The 26601-nt window shown below is 35.2% G+C and overlaps 1 protein-coding gene across 2 annotated transcripts in view; it reads left to right on the top strand.

Moving 5' to 3' along the window:
• CSRNP3 (cysteine and serine rich nuclear protein 3) overlaps nucleotides 1-26601 on the top strand; it is a 192253-nt gene that overhangs the window by 69374 nt on the left and 96278 nt on the right. The window lies entirely within an intron of this gene.

Raw genomic sequence — 26601 nt, 5'->3', positions numbered from 1 at the left:
GTAAGATTCAGAGTGCAGGTTGGGACATGTGGGTAGGTATCTTTGGTTATTGTCACTTCTTTCTAGGTTATTAATTCTCAACCAGACTTCCGAGGATAACGACCATATCTATCTTACCTACTCTGTGTGCCTGGTGCCCAGGATGGATCCTGGCATATTAAGTAGGTACTTAGTAAATATTTTCGAGTTGACTGGTTAGGTGAAGGGGATATATTATTTTCTTTTATCTGTGTTTCTTAAATTTAACATAATGAATATTTATTATTTTTAAATTAAAGAATGAATATTATTAATCTTAAAGAGATAATGGATCCAGAATCTATAATTGGTAATTTCAAGTGAAATGCAATATTTGAAAAATAGTCTACCTTGGGGGATATGCTAAGTACTGTATAATTCTGAACCAAAATAAACATAATATGCATTGGCTGCCAATAATGTGGTAAGGTTTTATATTTATGTAGTAAGATATCATAATTAGTCCCATTTTATAGATGAGGAAACTCAGAGATGAGGCTCAGAGATGTTAAGTATCTTGCCTGAAATCACAATGCGAAGTTAAAAACCTGAACTCAATCTGGGGGGCTGTCTGACTCCCTCAATCCCTTGTTCCCATTCAATCTACTACTTCACAAATCTCTGTTTACAATGCTGGTAGCCTGCATTAAAAATATTAGGTCAAAACCTAATGCAGTGTTTTCTTTTAGTCGGATTCATCCTAAGCAGTTTCTTTACCACGTAAATTCAGAACTATTTTCTAGCAGGTTTATGTTGGATTAAAGAGTGTTTTTAATTAGAAGCCTTTTAAAGAAGTAAAGAAGCACATTTGAATGCGTTCAGATAATTTTCCTCAAATAACATAAGGTGTACCAGATTGCTTTTTTGTGATACGTGCCTATCCTTATTACCTGGGAGGTGGGGGTAAGAGTAGGAGCTTACAGTATTGAAACCTACCCATAATTTGGGGCCCTGAAAAATGTTACAACGTGGAATGTAAATTACCTGTGCTTCCCTCTGCCCCAAAGATGGAATTCCAACTGACTTAGAGAAAAGTACAAAGCTTAAATCGATTTTAGCTATTTTCTGATTTTTTAAAATGTTGAAGAACATTAGTAAACATTGTAAAAATCTTTTCAAATAATAGTGAATCTATTAAGCAAAAAGTGAAGTTTCCTCGATAGCTCCCTTCAATTTACTCCTTCCTAATGTTAAGCAGAGTCAATGCTGACCAGGTCTCCTTTCAAACCTTATTCTGTGTACAGTAAAAAAAGTTATCTTGATGTTCTCTGATTTGGGACATACTGATGAATCATGTTCATTTTTACATCTGCAGAGTGTCCCATATTGTGCGTGTGTCACTACTCATTGAACTATTTCCATATGGAAAGACATTTGAAATTCTTTTTAAATTTTCACTATCACAAAAAAAGTGCTACAGCAAGCACCTATGCCTTTCCACAGAATATGTTCCTAGACATTGAATTACTAATTAAAGGATTTGAACGTTCAAAAATTTTGACTGATAATGCCACATAACTGAATAAAAAAGCAGACTGTCTCCCCACCGATATCTGCAAAAGCCTGCTATCACAGCACATTGCCAGCACAGGGTGTTTAGTCTTAAATCCTGCCAGTCGTGTGTGTGTGTGTGTGTGTGTGTGTGTGTGTGTGTGTGTGTGTGTGTGTGTGTGTGTATGTGTGTGAGAGAGAGAGACAGAGAGACAGAGATGTTTATATGTCTCTGGGTTTTAATTTGTATCTCTCTGACCACTAGAGAGGTTGAGGAGCTTTTTAACTGTATATTGGCAGTTAGTATTTCTTTTTTCTTTTAAGTACTTGCATAGAATTCAAAATGTGCCCAGTTTCTCAATGGTTTCTCCTTTTAGGTTTTGCAGAAATATTCTAGAGGGCACCCCAGTTTCACCCAGGAAATAAAAGTATATATACAGGTCATTATTTTCAAAACAGAAATTATTTCTTTTTGTGGATTATTTTTTTAACTGTAAAAGTAAATCATAATATGGTTTTAAAAAAAAGATTCAGGTGTGCAGAAAACTATTTAAAAAGCTATTAAGACTACTAATAAAAATGTTAAAATGACTTACAATAACGACAGAGGTATCCACTATTAACATTTGGAGATATATATATATATATATATATATACACACATATACATATATGTGTACATATATACATATATGTATCTATATATATGGTTTAGTAGCATATCATTTTACAAAAGTGAAAAAAGATTAATTACACATATTGTTTTGAAAGCTAAATTATTGTTTTAAATTTTAAAATTTGTTTTGTTTCTATTATGAAATAATGCACGCTCCTGATAAAGCACACAAATACATAGAAAACAGTGATGTAGAACTCAAAAGTTTGTGCTCTACCCTGCCCTTGCACAAGTTATTTTTTGGTTTGCTAAATTACTTCCTAAAAAAACTGCCTTATTTTTTTGGCATTCAGACCCACATAGAAAGCCTACATAAGTAATATTGAATTGGAAACTCCCTCAGAATACTCACTAGTAGTAATTAATCATGGAATTTTGCTTTTCCTGAAGTGTCATGGATAAAGCATAGCTTTGGGGTTTGAAGACGTGATTGGAGTCCCATTTCTGCCATTTACTAATAGTCTGACATTAAAAACTATTTCACTCCTCAGTTGTAAATGGGATTAGTCACACATACAAGAGTCTCTAAAATACTCTTAAGGATTAAATGATAATACCGCCTGACACATGGAAAGTGCCCAATAAATATGGTTTGAATTTGAATTATCCAAGCTATTCCATATAACTATATCTTATAATTTATATAGGAAATAATGTTGTTTCACCTCATTTATTTGTAACCAAAAATCTTTGTCTTATCACAAATACGGCAAACACGGGTTTTTTTTGTTTGTTTGTTTTTAAGTGTTGTGACATAAAACCTAAGAGCTTCCCTAGGTTGTAACATTTATTATTTTCAAACAAAGGGAATCTAAATTGTTTGGAAATCATTATGTCCTAAAAATTAAGAGAAAAATAAACATGAGCAAGCACATAAAACCTACAAGTAATCTCTGTTTTTGATTTTTTTGTTTTGTTTGTTTTGGTGAAATTAGAGTGACATTTAATCATCGTATTTCAATATTTCTGTGAAGTATCTATTGTAGACAGGATAGTCTTTAAAGAGAAGGTTTAGCCAGAATTATTTAAAAAATATAATCCATATTTGTGGCAATTTTTCATAAGAACTCCTTTAGGAATTTCTATGCCAGTCTAAATAAAAAGGGAATTAATTTAAAAAATATATTTTCCCACTAGTTTTCCTATTCTTTTAACTTTCTAAAAAATTATTTTACCGAGGTCGCGTCTGATTTTTTTTTTTAAATGTAGTAAAGACTTTTATGCTTTACTTACAGGACACTACTTTTGAATTCTTGAGTTCTTTGAATCTGGCTACTTAATCTACCCTTAGCTATCCTGAGATTGCCCAAAAGGCCTTAAAGGAATAATTTTTGAGCTAGTGTTTCCTACTGTGAAGATGATTCTATTTATAATCTGTGCTAATAGAGTCTACATTGTTATGAAGTCTCCATCTCAGAACCCTATTATATCTGGTAAAGACCAGAAATGGTTGTCATTTTTTTAGTATGAAAATAGAGCTTTTCCAAGATTCACAACTGAAATCTAGTCATTTAATTGGGAAAGTTGAAAGTCAGAAGAAATATAAATTTAAATTTAAGAGACCAATTTGAATACTTACACCAAGTGAATAACAAAAACGGTCTGCTTACGAAACTAGGCTGATATAGAACTTGAGCTCTCTAGCATAGAAAGTGCTGGGATGCAGTCAGATTTTTGCTGTTGCTTAAGAAACATACCCTTGTTACTTACTCAAGCTTAATTTGAGCTTAAATGTGGTAGCTCTCAATTACATATAATATTGTTCTCAATGAGCTGTTACATTTTTCTTTTATGTTATTCCATTTAAATCTTCACAAAATTGCTGAAAGACATCTCTTCACTAGGACTCAAATTGGGAAGAATTGAAGGGGTGGGGAATATGACACAATCCAGCAAGGCAAGGAGATAGAGACTGTATTTTTTTCTACCCATTTAACCCCCCTACAAGGCCACAGAGGCTCTAGAGTACAATGAAGATTCATTGTTATGGCAGCCTGAAGGAGCTTTCAGTCTTTCTGTAGACTATATGGTACAGATGATGTGTCCTTTCATGTTTGTACTGATGTCTAGAGATAATCATCAAAATGACCTTGGAAATGTGCAGAGGTGGAAAAAAAAAAGATCAGACCAGCCCATGTCTTTCCCGTAGTCTGTGGCTCCTCACTGAAGAATCGTAACATTTTAGAGTGGGAAACATACCAAGTCTTCAGCAATTAAATTGCCATTGTATATATAGAACCATGAATAATTTAAGATCTGGCTAAATAACTCTAGCTTAGCAAGAAATTCAAGACGTAGTAAAGTAATAAACATTCTTCCCAGACCATGCTGATCATTGTTAATGATTCAAGGGCAAAAACAAAGACATTAATGAAAAAACACCAAGTTTTCAAGTGTTACCACAATATATGAAACAGAAAAGGAAAGAAATGGATGCCAACTGAAAGAAAGCCAAATGTTCCTTTGCTATTATAGAATATTATTGTAAATAAGACTTTATGTTAGAGAGCAATTCAGTCGATCAGTGAGCCTGTGGATGATATGATGTCCTGTGGGAGAAAGAAAATCAAGGGGAACAGTGTGGATGATTTATTTTGAATAGACTGGCAATGGTATTAACAGCTCAATTAAGTGCCAACAGTTTAGAATTAGCTAAGAGTCACTGTCTCCTTGAGACAAATAAACTCTAGCCATCCTGACTTGCTTTTATGTTTCACATAAATGAGAAGTAGAATGTGCTTTCATTGTTCCTGTTGACAATAGAACAAACCAAAAAAGTTTTCATTTGCTGAGTAGAAATAAAGATTCATCCATTCTTGTTTTCTAGAACACTGTCAAGGCACAAATTCTTTTACATTTCTATATTTATACTAATGTAGATAAGTATTCACTAGAGAAACCGGACCAATCTTCTAAATGTTGCCCGTTCCTTGCTGTCTGTCCTTTCTCCCTCCGTCTTCAGCACAGGTTTGCTGGCTGTGTCGTAGGAGGCCACTGTTACTTGTAGCTGACTCATGTTTCTCATCAGTTCTTCTGCACCGGCTTCAGGGCATTGATAAGAATAGCTGTTGGCTAAAATGACAGCTGTCGGCTTTTCCTCAAATACCTCAAATACGGTTTCTCTGCATTTTTAGTTTTATCACATAACCTTGTTTTCTCTCCCTGATCTCCTGAAGAAGGCATATTTTTTTACACCTCTGTGGTCGTCATTCTTTCATATCCCCCTTCTCTTACCTTTTTCTGTTTGCTTCCAGAGCTAGACAGCTTTTACAGTTCCTTCGTAGACTATCTTGATTCCAAATCTGCCTGAGCTTTAAATGAAATTCCAAGGTCATTCCTTCATGGAGTGGAAGCTTCTGTTTCATCCTTGGTAGATCAGTCTAATACCCATAGTTCTTTCATGTCTATTCAGAATCCTAGGATAGACATACTGTTTTGTGTTCTCCGCACTCAATATAAACTTGATCAAAGAATATCGAAATAGACATTTTAAAAGTTCCTGCTAAGAGAAAATGAAGTATCCGTCACACCTTACTTCCATAGTGCCTTATGTATTTCCCCCAAAATTTTATAGTCTCCCCAAATACCAAAGGAAATAGTGGGAACTCCTACTGTCTGCCTGCCTGCCACTCATCTGTTTCTTTCTCTGTTGTCCCTAAGTGTTAAATCAAGTGGAGATGGAGAAATTATCCATTAAAAACTCTCACATGTACCCAGCAATGGCAGAAGTCAGTTTCAAAAGCCCCTGCAGATCTTGATAATAACTATTCCTTTCTAAATCTAGCTGTTCATTGCTAAAATAGAAATCTGGGAGCAGAACAAAGTTGGATATCTAGAGGAATGTAACTGCCACCACTTCATAACAAACTAAAAATTATGTTCACTGAAGTGCTGGCTTGCAAACGCTATCTATATCATAAAGTAGTAGGTTACCACTTTGGATCTGATAGCAAAACAGGAATGTGTTGATTATTCCAAAAAGAACAGACCAGTTCAGAATTCCATACAGGTTTAAGATGTAATGTCAACCTGTTCTCATATGAGTCAGATACTAAAATACAGGAAATCAATAAATACAAAAAAGTGTGAAGAAAGTATATTTGTTTTCAATGAAGAGTCTAGTCTATTAATTTTCATGACGTGATAATAAATCAACAAGAAAGCCTATATCCTTGGTTTATTAAGACTTTATGAAGAATATCATCTTCCAAAGTATGGAGAACTCACAGTGCTGGAAAGGCCTGTGTTCTGACGTAAAATCTCTGATCACTTCTCTTGCCCTACACCTTCCTTTTATAAGCATGTTGGGTAGGGTGGCTCAGTGGAAATATGATTAAAAGAGGGAAAAAATATTAGTTTTTCTGCAAATAAGTAAATCATAATTTTATGGAATTACTTATTGATATAAGTGTATTATATACTAAAATAGACTCTTCACAGAAATTACACTTCTGGTGCTCGTAATCCCACCCCATTTAGACCCCTGCAGCCATCTCAATTCGTAATCTGGATAGAAAACCAACCATCCATTCCAACATAAAATTCATCCTCAGTTGCTCATTATTAAGGTGAGTGGGTATTGGCAACACTGTTGCCAGCTATAGACATCATAGGATAATAAAAGTTGACGTTTATTGAGTTCACCATGGACTGGATACTCTTGTAATCTCTTTACATTCATATCTCCTTTAATTTTTAGCAAACTGCAAGATACAAATTATCTCCTTATGCAGTCATCTACAGACCCCAAAGCACCCCTTGCTTCCTAGAAAATTTTAGCTTTTATCCCACTGTTACTCTCTCTAACATCACACTTCATAATTCTTGGTTTTATCAATGTCCATATAGATGATTCTTCTGGTGGTAGTTTTATGACTACCTTCTCCAACACTGTTACCTTTCACTTTTCCTTCTGTGGACAAACCATATAGCTTTTCATAACCAATCATTGCAATCCTTCCATGATCTCAGTCTCGAGTCCGTTCTCCAGCCACTACCTCCTATCTTTCTATCTCCCTGATTCCTGTATTTCTTCAACCTCACTGGGACCTACCATGTATTGATATCACCTTTTCACTCATGTCTTCCTGTCTTCCTGAAATAAACTAGATTCCCTGTCCATCACTGTAATCATTTCTTTAAATTTTTCCTCAACTCCCTTTGCCCATCTCTCCTGCTTTAGAGTACCTGCCTGGCAGGACCCCCAGCCCAGGTTCAATCTAATACTCTGCTTATTTTTCACCTATTTCCACATGGATGGAGAAAAACGCACAACTATACTGATTCATTTCTATTTAAATTCATAAGCACTAATTTCAACTGAGCTTCATTGGTAGCCACTAATCCCATCTTATTTCCCAGGCCCACTAAGTCCCACCCTGTAGTGAAAACATTCTCTCTCTTCTTAAAACAAAACTCTAATACTTACCCCCACCAGCTTCATGATCAATTTATATGATCTCGTTTCCTATTTCACTGAGAAAATAAAAGCAGAAGAGACATTTCATAGGCTCTCCCCCCATATCTCTACCTTCTATTTGTCATTAGGGATAAATTACTTAAGTTCCTATCCATGGCCAGATACTAAACTTGAGCACTAGAGCTCATCTCCTGTTACCTACCCAAAGATATTTCTCCAGTGGACACCCCTCTCTCCTGTACCATCAGCATCTCCCTCTACTATGTCTTTCTGTCACTATGTAAGTATACTTGTTTTTTTTCTTTAAAAATGAAAAGTCTCTTCTCTCACATCACCATCCATCTACTGCCCCATTTCTATTCACCCACTTATCAAAACTCTTTGAAAGTGCTATTTACACCCATCAAGGTCACAGTGTTCTCCATGTTTGTAAATCTCATTGTAAATTCTCAGTCTTCCACTTACTTGACCCACTAGTAGCTTTTGGGGGAGTTGATCACAACCCGTTACATGTTTCCCTATTTAAATTTTTTTTTTTTTTTAGACTTTCTTTGCTGCCAGAAAACCACACTGTCCTAGTTTTCCTCTGTCAAAAGTTCAGAAAAAGCAGAAGTAAAACCAAATGAATCACCGCAGTAGTAATTAGTAAAAGATTATTGTGCACACATCAAAAAGACAGTTTGTAAATGGGAGGGCTCAAACCAAAACATGAAATGAAGGACAGGGGTAAATTGTTATAAAGCAGCTTATACAGTGAGTATACAGTGACTATTTTCCTCACAGTGATTGGTTATAATATTAGAATTTTCAGTGGTTACCTCATCTCAAGCTTGGGAGACAGTTCAAGTTTTGCTTAAGATTTCCAGAGACGGAGTGGCAGGATGGCTCAGTTGGTTAGAGCATGAGCTCTCAACAGCAAGGTTGCTGGTTCAGGTGGGCTGTGCCCCCTGCAACTAAAAATTGAAAATTGCGACTGGACTTGGAGCTGAGTGGCACCCTCCACAACTAGATTGAAGGACAATGACTTGGAGCTGATGGGCTCTGGAGAAACACACTATTCCCCAGTATTCTCCAATAAAAAGTTATTAAAAAAAATAAAAAAGATTTCCAGAGGCATTAAGTAAGAAATGACTCAGGTCAAGTTAATTTTGCAAAATAAGCTAAATTATAAGCTTTGCTTGTATGACTAAACTGGTTTTGTCTGCTCAGGAATTTTCAAGGTTGGCCTCCGTTTGTTTTTTATTTTAACACTTCTTACTAGGTTTGCTGCCTCCTCTCAATTTCCTTTGCTGGTTCTTTTTTCTTATCTCTGCGGTGACAAGACGCTGGAATGCACAAGACTCAGTCCTCAGACTTCCTCTCTTCTCTAGCTAGAGTCTAAAGCAAGGGTGTCCAAACTGCGGCCCGCGGGCCAACTGCGGCCCATGATCCATTGTTGATTGGCCCGCAGCAAATTCCAAAAATATATTTACTTTACTTAAATAAACCAGGTGAGGCAATACGTACTTCACCTCGAGCGAGTGGCCCGGCTGTGTGTGTATTTTACCGCATATGGCCCTTGGTGAAAAACATTGAAAAAACTTTGGACACCCCTGGTCTAGAGGCTTTAAATACTGTTTTTTCAATGGAAAATTTTTATTGTTAGCTTAAAATCCTTCCATGAACTTCAGCTCACATAGACAGACAGAACTACTATCTGACATCTCCACTTGAATATATAATAGACATCTCAAAGTTACTTTGACCTTATCTGAACTTTTGTAGTCTTTCCCAGCACAAAGTGCAAACGCCCTCCTTGTAATTGCATAAGTGAGAATCCTTGGAGTCAAGGTTGTCTCCTGTCTTTTCCCTCACCCAACATTCATCAAATCCTTTGACTACTCTAAAATATATTCAGAATAAATTATGTTTTACCACTTTCATCTGATCAAAGCCACCGTCATCTTTCATCCAGATTATTGTAACACCCTCCTAACTAGTCCCTCTTTCTACTGCCCTTTCCTACAGTGTATTTTCAATATAGCAACCAGAGACATCTTTAATCTTATTCAGATCATTCACTCCTCTGTTCAAGACCCTCCAGTGACTCTGTGTATCACTCGGAGAAAACGTCCAAGTCCTTACAATGGGCTACTAATAATAACACTGTCTGCTACTCTTCTCACTCCCCGACCGGCTCCCCTCTGTTTCCGACCTTGTGTCCTCCCTTGCTCACTCTTTTCCAACATCCTCACCTCCTCGTTATTCCTAGAACATGCCAGATCCTTTGCATTTACTATTTCTTCTTTCTGGAATTCTCTTCACCCCAGATATCCTCATGGCTCACTTCCTCACCTCCTTCAGGTCTTGGTTCAAATATCACTTCTCAGTGAGGCCTTCTCTAATCACTCTTTTTAATTTGTCAACCACCTTCTAAGCTCCACTTCACGATGTCCCACTGTTATTCCCTGTGCACTTAATACTATAATATACTGTATGTTTTATTTAGTTATTGTCTTTTTACTTATTTGCTTTCTTTGGCTTCTTCTTCCCCTCTAGTATGAAAGTTCCTTTTTTGGGCCTAAAGGAATGACTGAAACATAGTATATATTCAATAAGTATTGTTTTCATGTATGAATTGACTTTCCATTTTACAACTGAGGCTTAGAAAGTATAAGCTTAAAACCACACAGCAAGTAAGCTGTGCTGCTGGGAATGGAATCCAGGCAGTCTGCCTCCTCTGCCTCGCCAAGTACTTTTTACCTAGGCCTGCTTACCAATATTGGAGTAAGAGTTGGAGTGGCAATGAGTAAACCATACTTTGCTTATTCATTAATGGTGAAGCTGGGATGGTCACAGAAGACAGAAATTGTACTTTCAATACAATTTGGAAAATAAAGTGGAAACTAGTAGAAAGGGCTCTTAAGCCAGTTTTATGAATCCAGAGGCTGAATCTTAATGGATGAAGAAGCATTAGCTAGATGAAGAAAAGAGGAGCTATGTTGATTGATAGGAATAGCATGTGCAAAAACATGGAAGTATATAGTTGCATGTTATGTTCGGTTCCTTATCACTGAGGAATAAAAATAAAAACATATTTTGATAAAAGATAAGACTGAAACAGGAAGTAGATGGTGGAGGGTCTTGGTGTCATGCTAAGTATCCTGACAGTAAATTACTCAGGAGTTTAGCAGGGGAGTTCTTTGATTACATTTGTGTTTTTAGATTGCCCAGCTGGTGGCAGTGTGAAGAAGGATACTGGTAAGTAGACTAGTGCAACAGTCGTGCTAAACAAAGAAGGCTTGGACTAAAATATCAACAGTAGTAATGCCACTGAAGAAACAGAACAAAGAAACTTTTGGGGAAAAAGTCAGTGATTCTTAGTACCTAAGTAAGTAGAACTAGGAGTGAAGGCAGGAAAACACTGAGAATGATTACAAGTTACTTGACTTTAGCAACGGGAGTGATGTTGCTGAACGGGATGAAAGAGAAGCATGTCTGATGGGAATGACTACAGGTTCGTTGTTCTACACACTAACTTTGAGATGCCTGAGAGAAATCCAAGTGGTGAAATGAGTCTGAAGGTCTAGAGAGATGTCAAGGTTGGAGACGTAGACATGAAGGTCATCTGCATAAAAACGAAAAATCGATCCCTGAGAATGGATCAGACTGCCAAAGCAAGAACAGGACAGCAAGCAGGGGATTGATACTTTGGGTAATATCACGTGGGAATTGTTGCAGGAGAGAGGCCCCAGTGAAGAAGAGCCAGCCATGGCAGTTAGGAATCAAAGGAGGAGTGGAAGATAATTAGGGGAATTCAATGCACCTAACAGAAATAGAAGTTTTTGAAAAAGTCTGAAAAATAAGAATGGGGGCGTTTCTTCTGGAAAGGTTAGTTTTAAAGGAATGGTGGGCGCAGCTACCTTATTGAAGAATGGATGAGAGATGACAAATTAGAATGATTTTCAAAAAATTGCATGAAAACAGAAACAATATCAAGATGTCAGTGCATAAAGAGCTTTGTTTGTTTTGCTTTTAAAATGAGATGAGAAGGTGTAACATGGGTTGATACTTAACCTGTACACACTGAGATTATCCACTAGTTGTTTATGGCTGGTACCAAATCTGATTGGCTGGTTTATCTATTTCGATTGCTCAAAATTCAGAGTCGTTAGATGATGTCCAGAGTCATTTCCAAATATTCGTTATTTTCTTCAATGTGTATTTAGGCCAAGGGGAAGAAAGTAGAAAACGAATGGCTGAAGCTGTGGAAGAATGGCGATTGTTTGTAGCCGAGGCCAGCAAACTCTGGCCAAGAGTCAAATTTGGCCCACTGTCTGATTTTTATGGCTCGTAAACAAAGAATGGTTCTACATTTTTAAATAATTGAAAATATAAAAATAAGACAAACATTTCATGACACGTAACAATTTTCTGCAATTCACATTTCCGTGTCCACATAGAAAGTTTTATTAGAATACAAACACATCCATTTGTTTACATATTGTGTACAGCTACTTTCACATTAAGGCAATAGAGCTGAGTAGTTGTGACAGCTACCCTGTGTCTTGCAAAAGTCTAAAATATTTACTACCTGGTCTATTACAGAAAGAAAACTTCTTGTTGAACACTAATTTATAGCACAATTTCTGAGAAGAAACAGGGAGAAGATGAGATCAAGGGTACATGTAGAGGCATTGGCCTGGAGCAGGAAAGAGGATGCTTCACCCTATAAAACTGGGGAAAAGGCTGGTAGGATTGTACAAATACAAACAGCTTTGTAGATGCAAGAGGAGGGAGCTCCGCCCTCACCACATACACTCCACACCCTAAGTGAAATGTGTTGGCTGCCATCGATCATGACATTCTAGGGGACAAAAACTGTGTCGTATTCGTCTCTGTCTCCTCCACAGCTTTCAGCACAGTGCCGTTATTTCAGCCACTCTCACTAAATATTTAATTGAATCCCAGGTGAAACTCTATTATAAGCACATTTCCTAGAAACCTCTGCCCTTAGGGCCTTGCATTTCATTCTCTTACTATCTGGGCCCACCTTTATTAAAGTTTGATGTTATGTTTAGAGGTGTAATGGAAATGGAAGCTGGCTTCTCATTTAGTTAAATTCCAGTTCACTAAAAAGAGTCAGTTACCCAGAGAGTTAATATTCTTATTAAAATTGGCCTGTTTTCCCCTTTTTTCAGCCTGAATAGCTCTATTAGTCACTAAGGGGTTTTGAGAATAAATACTATACAAATATAAAGTATTGATACAGATTTTTTAAGCTACTAACAATGTAAAGAAAAAAGAAGAACTACAAGGCGAGTTGACAGTTTAGCAGAGAAAAATTACTATAGAGTAGCATATATGGCAATTGTTAGTTATTTTATTTAGCCATCACGGTCAGTTTTAAATATTTGAATTTGACGCACTTGGGTATACACTACTCTTTCACTGTCATTGTCATAATTTCTACTGTCTATACAAATATATCACAAATATACACATGCAAATACAAATATATCACAAGCTCATACAAATATATCACAAGCTCATACAAATATATCACAAGCCTGGAGCTGAAAAATATTTAAGTAATTGCTAATGAGGAGTTATTTAAAAGCGTCAGAATAGTCCAGATGACCAGCTTGAGGTTTACTTTTATCAAGGCTTAAATATACAGGTGTGCGCGCACGAGTATTTATAGGAATATACATATATTTGCCCTAATCACCCAAATCATCAGATATTTCTTAATTACTTAAAAGTAACAGCATGGCAGTGGTAATCATATTGCAACATATAAATATATCAAACCAACACGTTGTATGCATTAAATTTACATAGTTATGTGCCAATTATATCTCAATAAATAAGCGCCAAATTAAAAAATATATAACAGCATATATGTGTTATATATGACAGCATGAGTATGTCAGTGATTATCTTTTACTCAATCTATTGTGAATGTGAAAATTAATTTTGCAAGCACTCAGTTATTTAATGTTTTTTAGTTCCCCCAATAAATCTTTGCATCTCCAAAGGGAGCTATATATGTGATGACCTGTAATGATATTCACCTTGGCAAGGTCATCCTTATCATTAATCTCCTAGGAAGGCATAGATTGCTGAAAAGAATATTCCAAAATGACTGATGATAATGTTATAGTGCCCAATGACAGAGAATATATCTGTACATGCAACATGATAGTAACTAGGCCCATTTTCATACTTCCATGCCGCAACCTCTAATCTCTACAAACTAGTCTAACTCACCTACAGCACAGCACACAACTTACAATAAAGTGATGTGTCAGAAGCTGTTGAAAAGGAGAAAGAAAATGAATGAGCAACGAAAAATAAGCAAAGTATTTTGCCTGTTAATTCATATGGGAATGGGAATATGGGAATTTTAGATTCTTCTTTTCTGATTGCATTATTTTTCAGCATATCCAAAATTTTGGTTCTTTGCCACTTTCTTCAATAAAGCACTTTGGTACTAGGGAAAAAACAGTGCTTGACCTGTGAAGGTGAGAGAAACAGTAATAAAAATAGTCTGTCAACTGTCTCTATTGATGGAGGTATAGCTTTAAGGTCACTTGTTCTAAATGGTATTAAACTCCTCACAGATAAAGACCAGGAGACACAGGATATGGTTGTCAGTTGAACATGCTTGTTACTAAGTATCTTATTTTAGGCTTTCTAACTGAACAACACTGAAATGCATTAGACCGAGATAAATGTTGAGAAGTTGACTTTTTTTCTTTTTTTTAAATGACAAAACATAATTTATTAGGAGACTATTCTTTCTTTGGAAGATATCCCAGAGTCATCCATGAATAAAGAAAAGGGATGTGTAATGGAACTAATAGTTGTACTAATGAGGAAAATCAGGTCCTATTGTCACCATCTAGTTTTAACTTATTAGAATTTAAGAGGATATAAATTAAGAGATCTACAAGAACAAATAGGAACCATATTACATTCGTATTTTGTCATCTTCCTAGTCTTCTATTGGTCCCATATTATTAAATTACTCTGTATGTAATACTTTTTAAAAACTAACAGACCATTTTTTTTTTTTCAGACCATTTTTTATTGGTCCTTTATCCAAGGATAAAAGGTTACAGTTAGGGTCTATTACGTTTCTTAAGAAGCTCACAAACTCTTATTATTTTACCTGGAAACTTACCTCTTGTTAAATGATGGAATGTATGGATTCTTTCCTTAAAATATTTTTTAAATGGGAATAAAACTTTTAAATAGCATAGTTGTACTCCTCCTAGAGGCAGAGGAAATTGCTCAGTGACTTCTGTAAAGCCTTTTTGAAAACGACCCGTGGTATTAGTATTAGACTGTGCAGTAAGAGAATTGGATAGTTACAACCCCTTGTTAGCACCTACCTCAACCACACTTTCCATAACCAACCCTGAAAAATCCTTACCTATCCATTGCTTTTCTTGAATTGTCTTGCATTATGTTACTTTGTAGCCAACCCAAATTTTATGCTCTTTTCTCTCTACCCTTAAACCATGAGGTTCTCACCAAGTGACTCCCTCTATGCCAACAGCCTTCTCTTCTCTGACAATGTGCATTCAATCCACCGGGAAGCTCGACTGCTACTTACATTGCAGCATTTGGTACCAAATTGAGCTTGCATTATTCAAGTGTCCTGTTTTTGACTGGAAGGAAAGCAACATAATAACCAGGTGAAGAAGGACTATCTGAAAGCTAAACTCAAAATATCTAGTATAATTTGGTTAACTACTCCATCAGATATGAAAGGCAAGTCCGTATGGTGAACCAGACTTTTTCCATTTATGTACTTGGCTTTCAGATCTACTCTGTTGGGCATCTGTCTTTAATCTTTAAACTGTTTGTTTCACTAGTGTTCATGATGTGATCTGATTCACTGAGACTTAAACATCTGAGAGATCAAAACTGCTATTATTCTTACATTTAGCTGTAGCTGTCCACTTTCACACAGTGCAGTTAGGGATAAGAAGCAGCCCTTTAAACACTATCCATTTATCTAACATATAAAAGGAAATAGTTTAATTCCTTATATTATTTACTAAGATCTACTACTTGTCAAATACAATTCTACAGTTAAATAATAAAAAGCTAAGTACTTGAGTGAAAGGAGCATTAGTCTAATCTAAGAAAGTGGCCACTTGAAATATTTATGCCTTACTTTTCCCGTCAGTAAAACGGGATAAAGTTACAAGTGGTCCTTCTACCTTGCATCACTATTTAAGGATGAAAGAAAATGTTTCAGACATCTCAGGAGAAAAGTAAAGTCTATCAAAAGGTTGGATAAATTCAAGTTAGGCAGCACAAACCTCCTAAAAGGCCTTGTGAACTTGGACTCATAAAGGGAGAATGTCTGAGATCTTTTTTCTTCTTCTCCAATAGTAATTACTTACTTTTCCAATTCAGTAATGATTCTTGTTTGTTCTGTGTTCTTGATATTTCATAAAAAGTCATTTGAATTTTGGTAATATATTCACTGAATCCCAAAATGGACTGTTCATTTGGATTTTATTCTCTCTGCAAATATTGTAAAATTACATTTTCTCTCTTTTCTATAACTTTAATGCCGATATTTATAAAATTACTGCAATACAGGCCAAATTATAATCTTTTGTCTTAAGAAATTCTCCATAATTAAACTAAAATCTTACTATTTTCTGCAGCACAGTATGTCTCTTGCCTCAAGAGGAAAGAAAAGACAAATGTGACAGACAGAAACTTAGTAAGGAATTTGTACTTTGTAAACTCTTTTCTTTCTGGTCCATCTGTTGTAGGTTTGTTGGTAGGGGGAAAGGGTTTTCATTATCAATTAGTGTCTCAATAAGTATTTCTTATATTAATGACTGTTAAAGTCCAGTGAAATTAATGTTGAATAGATATAAAGCTCTTCTATATGTAGTATTAACACATGGACATTTTAATCTATGTTACATAGTTTTATTTAACACATGCCATGAATTGACAAAAAGTTTCTGTTGAAAGACATAGTATTCTTAAAGTGACTTGCAAATTGGCGGACCTGTAAATGCAAAATATAAAAATGCTTGTGAAGGCCCATTAGTAATGCCAGAACACAACACCCTGGATATGCAAGCATCTGTGTTCCAGAAGAAATCTACCTGTGACTTCAGAGAGATTGTATTAGATAAATAAGTATGTGCAAAATCAGAGACTGCTCCTGGACATGGCAACAGTTGAAGTACATCTTTTCTGTATTTGAAATAAAAGGAGGGAAGGGAAAAAAAGTGTTGTCAAAAGGGGTAGTAATGATGATTGGTACTCGAGAGAAAGGCCCAAGAAGTTTTTTTTAAGTTGGGGGAATTTTTAACAAGGCTGAAAATGTGTTACCAGCGGTGGAACGGCTACGAGAGGAGAAAAATTGCAAGATATCCTGTCTGATCCAATTCTCATAACCTTATTGTGGGGGCTGGGTGGAGGAAGTCTGTGCAATATCTCCAGCTTTTCATTTGTTTTTTATTTAGAGAAGCTCAGAAAACACAAACTGGAAGCCAGTGTTAAACAATAACTCTGTCCTCTGAATACCAACCTCTATGTTACCATATTATCAAACATTCTAAGGACAGCTGTCTAAAAGCTTGTGTACACTTTTATGTCTATATTCCAAAAGCACTTTCTCAAGAATTTGTTCAACAGTATTGAGCATCTGTAATGTGAAATGCTTGCGGTAGGCTCTAAGGATATAAATATGAACACGACAGAGCCTTTATCTTTGTGACCCCAGTTTATGTATATCTTTCTAGAAATGCAAGCACATTAATACAGCATGATGTATAATGTATAGTAAAGTAATGACAGAAAAACACAGAAAAGGGAGAAGGGAATGACCTTTTCCTCCCTACATACAAAAGATATGGAAATAGGCTTTAAAGGGAGGGGACTTTTGAGTTGAGTTTTAAAGACAGAGCAAGAGTTTACCTGACGAAGGGAAGAAGAGAGTATAAGAAATCAGAGGGCCATCTTACAGGTTATACTGTGTTATCGACTGAGAATGGGCTTCTGTTCCAGTCTCTCCTATTTAAAGCCAAAGATTTATTGATCAGTACAGATTGAAAGTTGCTCCTAAAATTGTTACCTGAGAAACACTCTCCAACCATGTTATGTTCGGTTCTTTTCCAGTATACAGTTCATAACTAGAACAAAATCCACTGATAGTCTATTTAGAGTCAGAAGTCTTCAGCATCATGTATCTCTGGGATAGCAAGAAAGCAAGAGTTCAACTGCTGAACTTTTGCATCACAGGCATCCTTCAAGCATAAGGAAGATTTAGTATGCAGATAACTAATATTTTCCCAATTAGGTACTTTCACCTCAGGGCTGCCAATTTTTCTGCTCTTAAATTTCAGCTGGGACTACATAACGCCCAGCTTCAATTTTTCTTTTTGAATTCTCAAGATTTTCCCCCAATTTTAACATGTATCACATTCCTCTAGTGTTCTTACCTTTTTTTTTTTTGGAAAAATGCAGTCTCTCTCCTCCAGGCAAGTAAAACAATTAATCATAATGTAGGGCTCAACCGCTGGGTCAGAGCCGAGTTACTTACTGACACCTTATCATGTCACCTCTTTGGGTCCACTGCCACTTAGGAAAAAAGTGAACCTCCTTATAGTCCCTCAAAAGTGCATTTAGAAAAACATCATTGTGTGTGGTCACTTAAAGACAATGTCACAAGGGGGTCTGTTCATCAATCAAAAGCAATAATGTCTTTAGGGAGCCTAGCATCAAGCATCAAATCCAGCTGAAGGGTGGAGTGTGGAGACAGAGTTTAAGTTCCTAGACATCTGAAAGCTTAAATTTACAGTAGTTGAAGTAATTTGAATAATATTCTTATTTTTAAGCACTTTTCTGATTATTAAATTTGTTTTAGCATAATTAATATCAACATAATAACAATTCCAGTATTATTCAATTTTACATTGTATTGGTAACAAGACACAGAACACTTGTAAAATACAGAAAAATCCAAAGTCAAAAATCACCTGTTACCTAATGTCCAAGAGATAACTATTTCTATAATTTCTTTCTGTTTTTCTAATTATTTTATGCTTATGTATATTTAAAAATATTGTGGTCACAATGTGTATGTTGCTTTATACTCACACATAATCCCTTAATTCCTTTAGTTCCTCTCCAGTCTTCTTCTATATATATTAGTTGAAATCATATTTGTTTATATTTCTGGTAATTTTTTTCACTAATTATTGTTTTGTAAACATTTTTATTGTTTGTATATAGTTGTAATGATTCTGATTGTACTGGTTGTCTGATATTACACTACATTGATAAATATATATTACATATATTTAGGTAATTTCACATTTTAATTTTAAGTGTAGTTTCGTGAAATACCTTTGTATTTAAAAGCCTCATTCTTCTTGCAGTCCATTAAACCATTAATTTATTGTTGCCACCTAATTACACAATAGACATAGAATATAATACAGTACAGTAATGAGGAAATGGAGTAATATAGCCATGGTTTCCTAGGTCAAAGAAATATTGTATGAATGCAATGGAGCAAACAAATGTAGACAACAGTAGTCACCTCACTGTGAATGGCTGGAAAACAGTAGCAATATGAGGCCCAATTTTGTCTCAGCCATCATAATTGCATGTTCCATAGATAACTGTCAGAAACCAAAGAGGCAAACTGCCAAAGCATGCTACAGCCTCTGAAGAGTAGCCATCCCTTTAGTATTCACAGTTGTTAGCTAAAGTTATCACAGGTGATGATATTCAGATAAAATGTATTTATAGTTCTCTCTATTCTTAATCCTGCAAGGTTTGCTATTTACATAAGAAATTCTTAGACTATCTAGATAAAGTTTATTGAGACTGCAATCAAAGCTAGTTCTTACTAGTTTATTTACAAGGCTAATGACTTTTCTTCAATAGCATGTTGATATTCTAAACTAAAACAGGTGTGAAAGCAATATCTGTCCTTTCACCTGACCACGTGAATTAAATAACAACACCTTCTAATACGAAGGAACACATATGTACTATAATCACCTATGTACATAACAACCATATACCAGTATAATGAGCATGTGCAATTTCCTTCCTTCTATAGGTAAAAATTAGAGCCAAACATGCTTGGATCATGGTTTCCTGTAATAGTGTTCCCTGATAAAAATAGACATGAATAATGAATACTAAATAGGAAGCTGACTATATGAACAAGAAAGAAAATGCATGCCTCGTTTCAAAGACGCCAGTCACTAGCATTAAAAGCAAGCCACGGGATTTAGCTCATTAAAACATTTGCCTCAAGGAGAAATCTAATTTATTTCTTCATGTTGTATGATTTGTATAAAGCATGGAGGTGGATTTTGTGATCCGGATCATGATTTTAATGTGCATAGAATGCTTTTATATAGCTTTCTTATGTGAGCACCACAATTAAATTCAATTGATGAAATTCCAGATTTGAAGTTTTATTGTGAAAAAGGTAGTCATTCTTTTTCTTTTGTATCCTTTAATCAGGCCACTGAGAAATTCTCTTGAAAAGTTAGCTGTGATGGAGGGAACTGTGTATCTGGGTAATAAGTTTTGCTGTGAGCTCCTCTACCAGGCATTGAGCATTCAGAGGCCAAGATGGCATCTTTGTATCCTTAGAATCTTATACTCTTGCTGATGCATGGTAGGCATTCAATGTTTGCCACTGCATATATCTATACCGAAGCTTCCTCTTGTATTTCTAACTTTGGTTAATGGTGCTATTATTCACGCTGTCTCTGAAATTAAAAACCCTATTTGGGGTTCTCCCTCACTCTTAGCCTGAATATCTGTTGATTTACTTCCTCAGTGTCTTTTGTCTCCATCCCCAGGGCTGCTGTTGTCTTCAGTCATGGTTTTTTAATATTTTTCTGGGATATTTCAACAGTATCATTTGTTATCCCTTCTTCTAGGCCTTCTCTCCAATTCATTCTCCAGAGTTACCTATTAAAACACAGTTGTAATCAAGCCACGTAAATACCTGCTATGAGTACAAATTGACTCTGAGATAAATTCCAAACATACAAATACACAATCTCAAGATCAATTATTGTCACCATTTTCACAGTGAAATTTTTAGTTTCCTTCATATATACATTAGTCATGCCTCAGAATCTGTATATATTCCAGCCCTTCTTCCTAGAATGCTTTTCTCCTTTTGCACAAAAGGATTCCCTACTCATATCTTAATATTTCTTTCCCATGCCATCTCTTCTGTGAAGCCCACCAAGACTACCTTAGATAATATGATCCCAGTAGAGCTACCCTGCATTGAAGCCATACTGTCTGGTTTGGAATCTGACTCTGTCACGTTGGCAAGTCACTTGACCAGTCTGTCCCATCTATGAAATGGAGATGCTAAAAGTAGCTATTTCATAGGCTTGTTGCAACGTTTATATGTTTTAATTAATACATGTAAAGCACTTCAGTCTTAATAACTGCTTCATAACTATTAGCTATTTTTTATAGCATTATTCACTCCTGTCTTTATGTTGTTGTGTATTCTATTATAGAACTTATCCCAATATGTTGTAACTGTTAATATCTCTTTATATCTGTCTCTGCCTCTCGATAGAGAACCACTTAGCTCAAAGACTGTGACTTATTCATCTCTTTAACTGCCAGAGATCTGAACCATGTTCTGAACATATAATACTCAGTGAATGTCAAATAAATAAATGTATGAGTGAACGAAGGAAAGAATGAATGAACTCGGGTAAATAATATGCCAGAGCTGTTTCTGTATATCTCTATTATAGAAAGCAAAATAGATTCAATCTATTAGCCAAGTGTTTGTAGACTTGTATTGGTGAAATAAAATATAGGAAACTCTTTTTCTTATTCCTTGACCCCCAAAAACTGTCTCACAGCCCCAGTAGTTATGATGGAACCTTTCCGTTGACATGAAAAAGTCACTGGTCCTATTAAATCATTCTTTTTTTTACTTGCTCAGTTCATGTTTGATTTTTGCATGTGTTGTTTGACTCCTTATTTTCTGTCCCAGTTTAGACATCTAATTCAGCATAAAAAGAAATCATTGTAATCAACTTTGGTCACTAAGGAATAAATGTATCCTTTATCTTCTCAGAGAGGAGGTTTGCTTCATTTATTCTTTTCTCTTGATAAATGCTGTTTCCTAATGCCTTTTGGTGATAAAGAGACTGAAGTGTGAGGAGAAAATCTGGACACTTTCTTCTTGATGTCATTTTGCATAAAGACTTCTTTATAGCAATGTTGAGATGATTTGTGTGCATATCGTGTATGTAGTAGTGGCAATTATTGAAAGATTCCTACCATTTAACCTACATCATTCTCAGTGGCCATTCACTGGCCACTAAACTTAACATCTGCTACTTATAGTAGTCTAATATCCAGGTAGAGGACGAATCAGAAAGATAAAACTCCAAGAGACTTGTTTACTTTGATAGGTAATGGTGTGTGTGTAGGGGCGGGGGTGTGTTTTAAGTCTTAGTTTGCATTATCCAAAATTACTTGTTTTTTTGATCTTTGCAGAACTAGGACATATTTGTCTTGTCCCTACATTTTTTTTCCTAACTTAGAAAGCAGATAACAGGAAAAAATATAAATACTCTCCTCTGTGTACTTTATTTAAGGAAGGTCTTGTTTTGTAGGCTTTCACAGCCTCTCAAACTGAACATTATCAATATTAGATATTAATAATTTTCCGTGCTATTTGACAGTTGACAAAGTGCGGACAATGCAAATCAAAATACTTGTGAAATTACATAATCTGTCTAACAAAACTAGTTTAATGCTCTCTACATGTCATATATAAAACGGGTAACTGATGCATAGACTCATTGACTTTTGAGGTTATAAATGAGATCAGAGACCAGGTTATCCAATCAATTTTAAGTTCTTTCTTTATGACAAATTTCTTTCTCCTCATTTAGACCCCCATTATTTCTTCTAATCTCTTCTTCATCAGACTCCCTGGTGCTGCCTCAATGTTCCACCAGTCTAATCACTCCATAAGTGTCATAGTTATCTTCTTTATTCATCATTTTGACCATACTGCTTTCCTTATGCCTGGGTGACTTCCCAGCATCTAATATGTTGCAAAAGTCTCCTCACCTCAAGCTTCAGACCACTTCAAGGAGGATCAGACTTCTCCTTCACTCTCCCAACACATGCCTAAATCTCCTGTCACCCACGTTTCCTCCAAGTTCTTCTCATTAGTTAGTAAAGCTCTTGCTCTTGCTTCTGAGTTTTTCCAAAAGTATCATTTTGCAACTGGGAATCCCTTTTCTCCCAGCTAGTTATGCAATCTCACTTAACTCTTAATATTAGTTCAGAGCCTCCATTCCTGCAATACAATTTTAGATAATTCCGTCCTCCTTTGCTTTGGACCCTGCCTAATTTTTCTTTTGTTCTTCTCTCTTCCACCCTGCTTAGTTGTATTTTCTTTTAATGTACCCATTGAATGTATCCATTTCACTGAATGAAAGTCAGTGATTTAACTGAATATGTATATCTGACTGTTCTTTCACGTACTTTTAGGTTTATTATGTTTTCTGTATCATACACATGTAAGTATTTTCCAGGTGTCTACTGTTCAGTAACTATCATGACAATTAGTGGCTTGAAACAGCAACCATTTTATTATGTCTTAAGAATTCTATAGGACGAGGATTTGAGAAAAGCTCAGCTAAGTGATTCTTCTCCACACAGTCACAGCTAGGATCACTTCATGCTGTCTAGTTGGTGGTTGGGTAGGTTTGGAGAGTCCAAGATGGCTTTACATGCATGTTAGGCTTCAGGAATGGCTAGAACACAGAGCTAGTTTGGACTGTTGACCAGAATACCCATATGCGGTCTCACCATGGCAGTCTTAGGGTAGTCAATTCTCTTACATGGCGGCTCAAGGCTCCTGGAGAAAGTGTTCTAAGAGGCTCAGGTAGAGGCTACAAGTTTTCTTAGGATCTAGCCTTGGAATTTCCAGGGCATTACTTCCGTAGCCTCTATTGGTTAAGCAAATCATTAAGAGTAGCTTAGAATAAAGGTAAGGGAAATTAGACTCAACCTCTTCATGAGAAGGATAACATAAAATTAGCAACCATTCTGTGTATGTATTTGACAAATGATAAATGATTTTTAATTATAATAATAATTTTCTGATTTTAGGAAACAATGTTGAAAATAAATTGTATTGATTATACATAAAATGCATGTTAAGTCAATATATATTCAAACTTTAAGAACATGTCCCTACTTTATCACCCTCCAATAATATGCTCAGCAATTTATTTTTTTACTTAGCTACATAAATTTTAATCTTCTTGGGAACAGTATATATTTATTTTTTGTATCCCTAGTAACTGTCTCAGGGCTTGCTGCATAGTAATCGCTCAATAAATGTTTGTTGAATTGAATTGAATTAGTCCTGGATTTTGAGGCTGTCATGGCCAACTTATTGACTTCTCTGAATGGGTTGTAAAGTTGGATGAAATTTACCAAAAATATCCAGCCTACTCAAGGGTAAATCTATTAGGAGGTACTGGTATATATGCCCATTAATACAGTTCTGGGAAACACAAGTCATGGTATCAATAAATCTTCTCCATCTTCCTTCATGCTGTAGAATGTTCAAGGGTTTATCCATTTAGTATGTCTATGTTCACATTACTGAATGAGCTAAATAGCATAAACATTTTAGATTACCTCTGACAAGATTTAGTTATTTTGTAGAAAAAGGGAGCAAACAAAATGATTCTATTATGGCTCCTAGTCATTAGAGAAAAAGGAAGCTTATAGAAGAAGTCAATAGTAAGAAGCAAGATATATTTTTTCAATTCCCAGCTTTTAATATAACAAAGTAAGTTAAAATGTCCTTTTAATCTCGAATGGAATTTTTCTTCTTTAAGTTGTGATCTTGTGTTTCTTCATTAATTTCAAATTTAAAGAACTCTTAGCTGATGAAACTGTTATATAAGCACAGGCAAACTTGTTCATTGTGTAATGTGAGAACCAAAAATTCTGCTGCAATTCTCTTGTCATGTCTCTGACAGAGAGTTCCAGAATTTTGATTGGAAAGATAGGTATATTTTGTTTTAATCCTGAAGTAATTTTATGAGATTTGTTTCAAATTACTAAATTTATTTCTATTTTTTCTCATGTATTAGGGGAGAAAAAATCACCTCTTATCTCTCAAAGTCCTATCTACTTATTATCTGTCTCTGCTTTTAGGATAATGTATTTAAAAATTATTTTAAACAATCATTAGGATTTACATCATTTCTTCTCATTTTACCAATATTAGTTGACAAAGCTTGTTTAAAAGCAATTTAGGGAATTCATATTGCTGTTTATTTCCATGACATGTTTTCTATAGACTTTTCTGTTCCTGTTTTGCCGACCTGAAAACTGAGGCATGAGATGCTAGAATAACTCACCAAGGTCATTTAAGATAATAATAGACATGGGAGGATATTACTATTTCATGATCATTTTGTCTCTTTCTAGATCTTTCTAGTTCTGTTAGCTACCTTTAAATATCTTTTTCAATATTAATGAATTTAATAGGCTCTTAAATTTAATACGTTAAGTTTATAGACTATTGTCTTTCCTTTGGAGACTCACTATTACTGATAGTTTGTTTTAATTGCTAGCTATTTCTATATTCCTAGTATTTATAGTTTTTTCTTATTGTAAATTATTTCTTTACATACATTCATATAAACTTCACATATATGTGGTTTTTATTTCCAATTTTACATCCCTGGCCCCCCTCCCTCTCCCATAATTTGGAAGCACCTTAGTTTTCTGCTGATTCTTTCCTTCCATTGGGCAACCATTTTATTTCACTGTTTTTGAAGTGATGCAGTAAGAGAAAAATGGCTGCCTTTTGTTTATTTCCTTGTACATAAACATGATGACATCATCAAAGATATTAGCTAGACGGTACATATGTTTAAGAACCCAGAGGTGCACTATAAGTCAGGAACAGTCTGGTTGTTGTTGTTGTTGTTTTTTCTTTTAATGCCCCAAGGTTTTTGAGCTTTAGCGTAGCTCTTGTATGCAGAGGGGAAAATGAACATGAGCATTTGGGAACAAGTACATTTAAATGTTAAGAAAAACCCACCAAAGGCTTTAAGTCATGAAACATTTTAAATCAGTGCTAACCCTACAAAAATATTATAAAGAATAGTGTTAAATTATTATATTTAGAGACTGAGCTTTTTTAGCCACACTTGCCTATTCTGGCTTTAAATTATTTTTAAAAATTTCAATTGACACACAAAAATTTTAGTTATAATTATTTGCAAAAAAATAATTTATTAATGGAATGCTGAAGCAGATAAATACCTACATCTATATCTATTTCTATATCATCACTTCAAAAACAGTGAAATAAAATGGTTGCTGAATGGAAGGAAAGAATCAGCAGAAAACTAAGTTACTTTCAAATTATAGGGAAAGGGAGGGGCCAGGGATGTAAACTTGTATATATCTAACTGTACAGAAAATTTGTTTTCTTTTGTTCACGTTCATTTATGGTGCTTCTGACTTTTCCTTCTGTGTTCTTTGTTGCACTTTGCATTATTTGTCACAAGATTTCCACTGAGATTAACAAGCATCTAGCTTTCAGTTACAATTCAGTTTAGACAGATTATTGAATAGTAAGAGATTTTTTTTTTTCATCAAATTCCACTAACAATGTTTTTTTCATTTGGAAATCCACAATCCATTTTCAAACTCTGAGAAATAATTTTAAGTGTTTATTTAAAAATATGTTTTTAGAAAATCTCACAGTGTGTGTGTGTTTGTGTGTGTATCTATATTAATTCAGTATTTATACAGTAGAAGATTCCTGTGTCTGTTGAGTAGTCAGCTCTGAAACTACTTGTTAACATTGAAATTAGATAAGGTAAACCATATGCTTTATTGAGGTAAGCTGTCTAAAATAAGTTACTGCGATTTTAAGAATTAATATGGACCACATGTTCTTTAG

Source organism: Rhinolophus ferrumequinum, chromosome 8 (genome assembly GCF_004115265.2).
Source record: "Rhinolophus ferrumequinum isolate MPI-CBG mRhiFer1 chromosome 8, mRhiFer1_v1.p, whole genome shotgun sequence".
NCBI classification, from domain to species: Eukaryota; Metazoa; Chordata; class Mammalia; order Chiroptera; family Rhinolophidae; genus Rhinolophus; species Rhinolophus ferrumequinum.
This window is presented reverse-complemented; position numbering and strand designations above follow the sequence as displayed.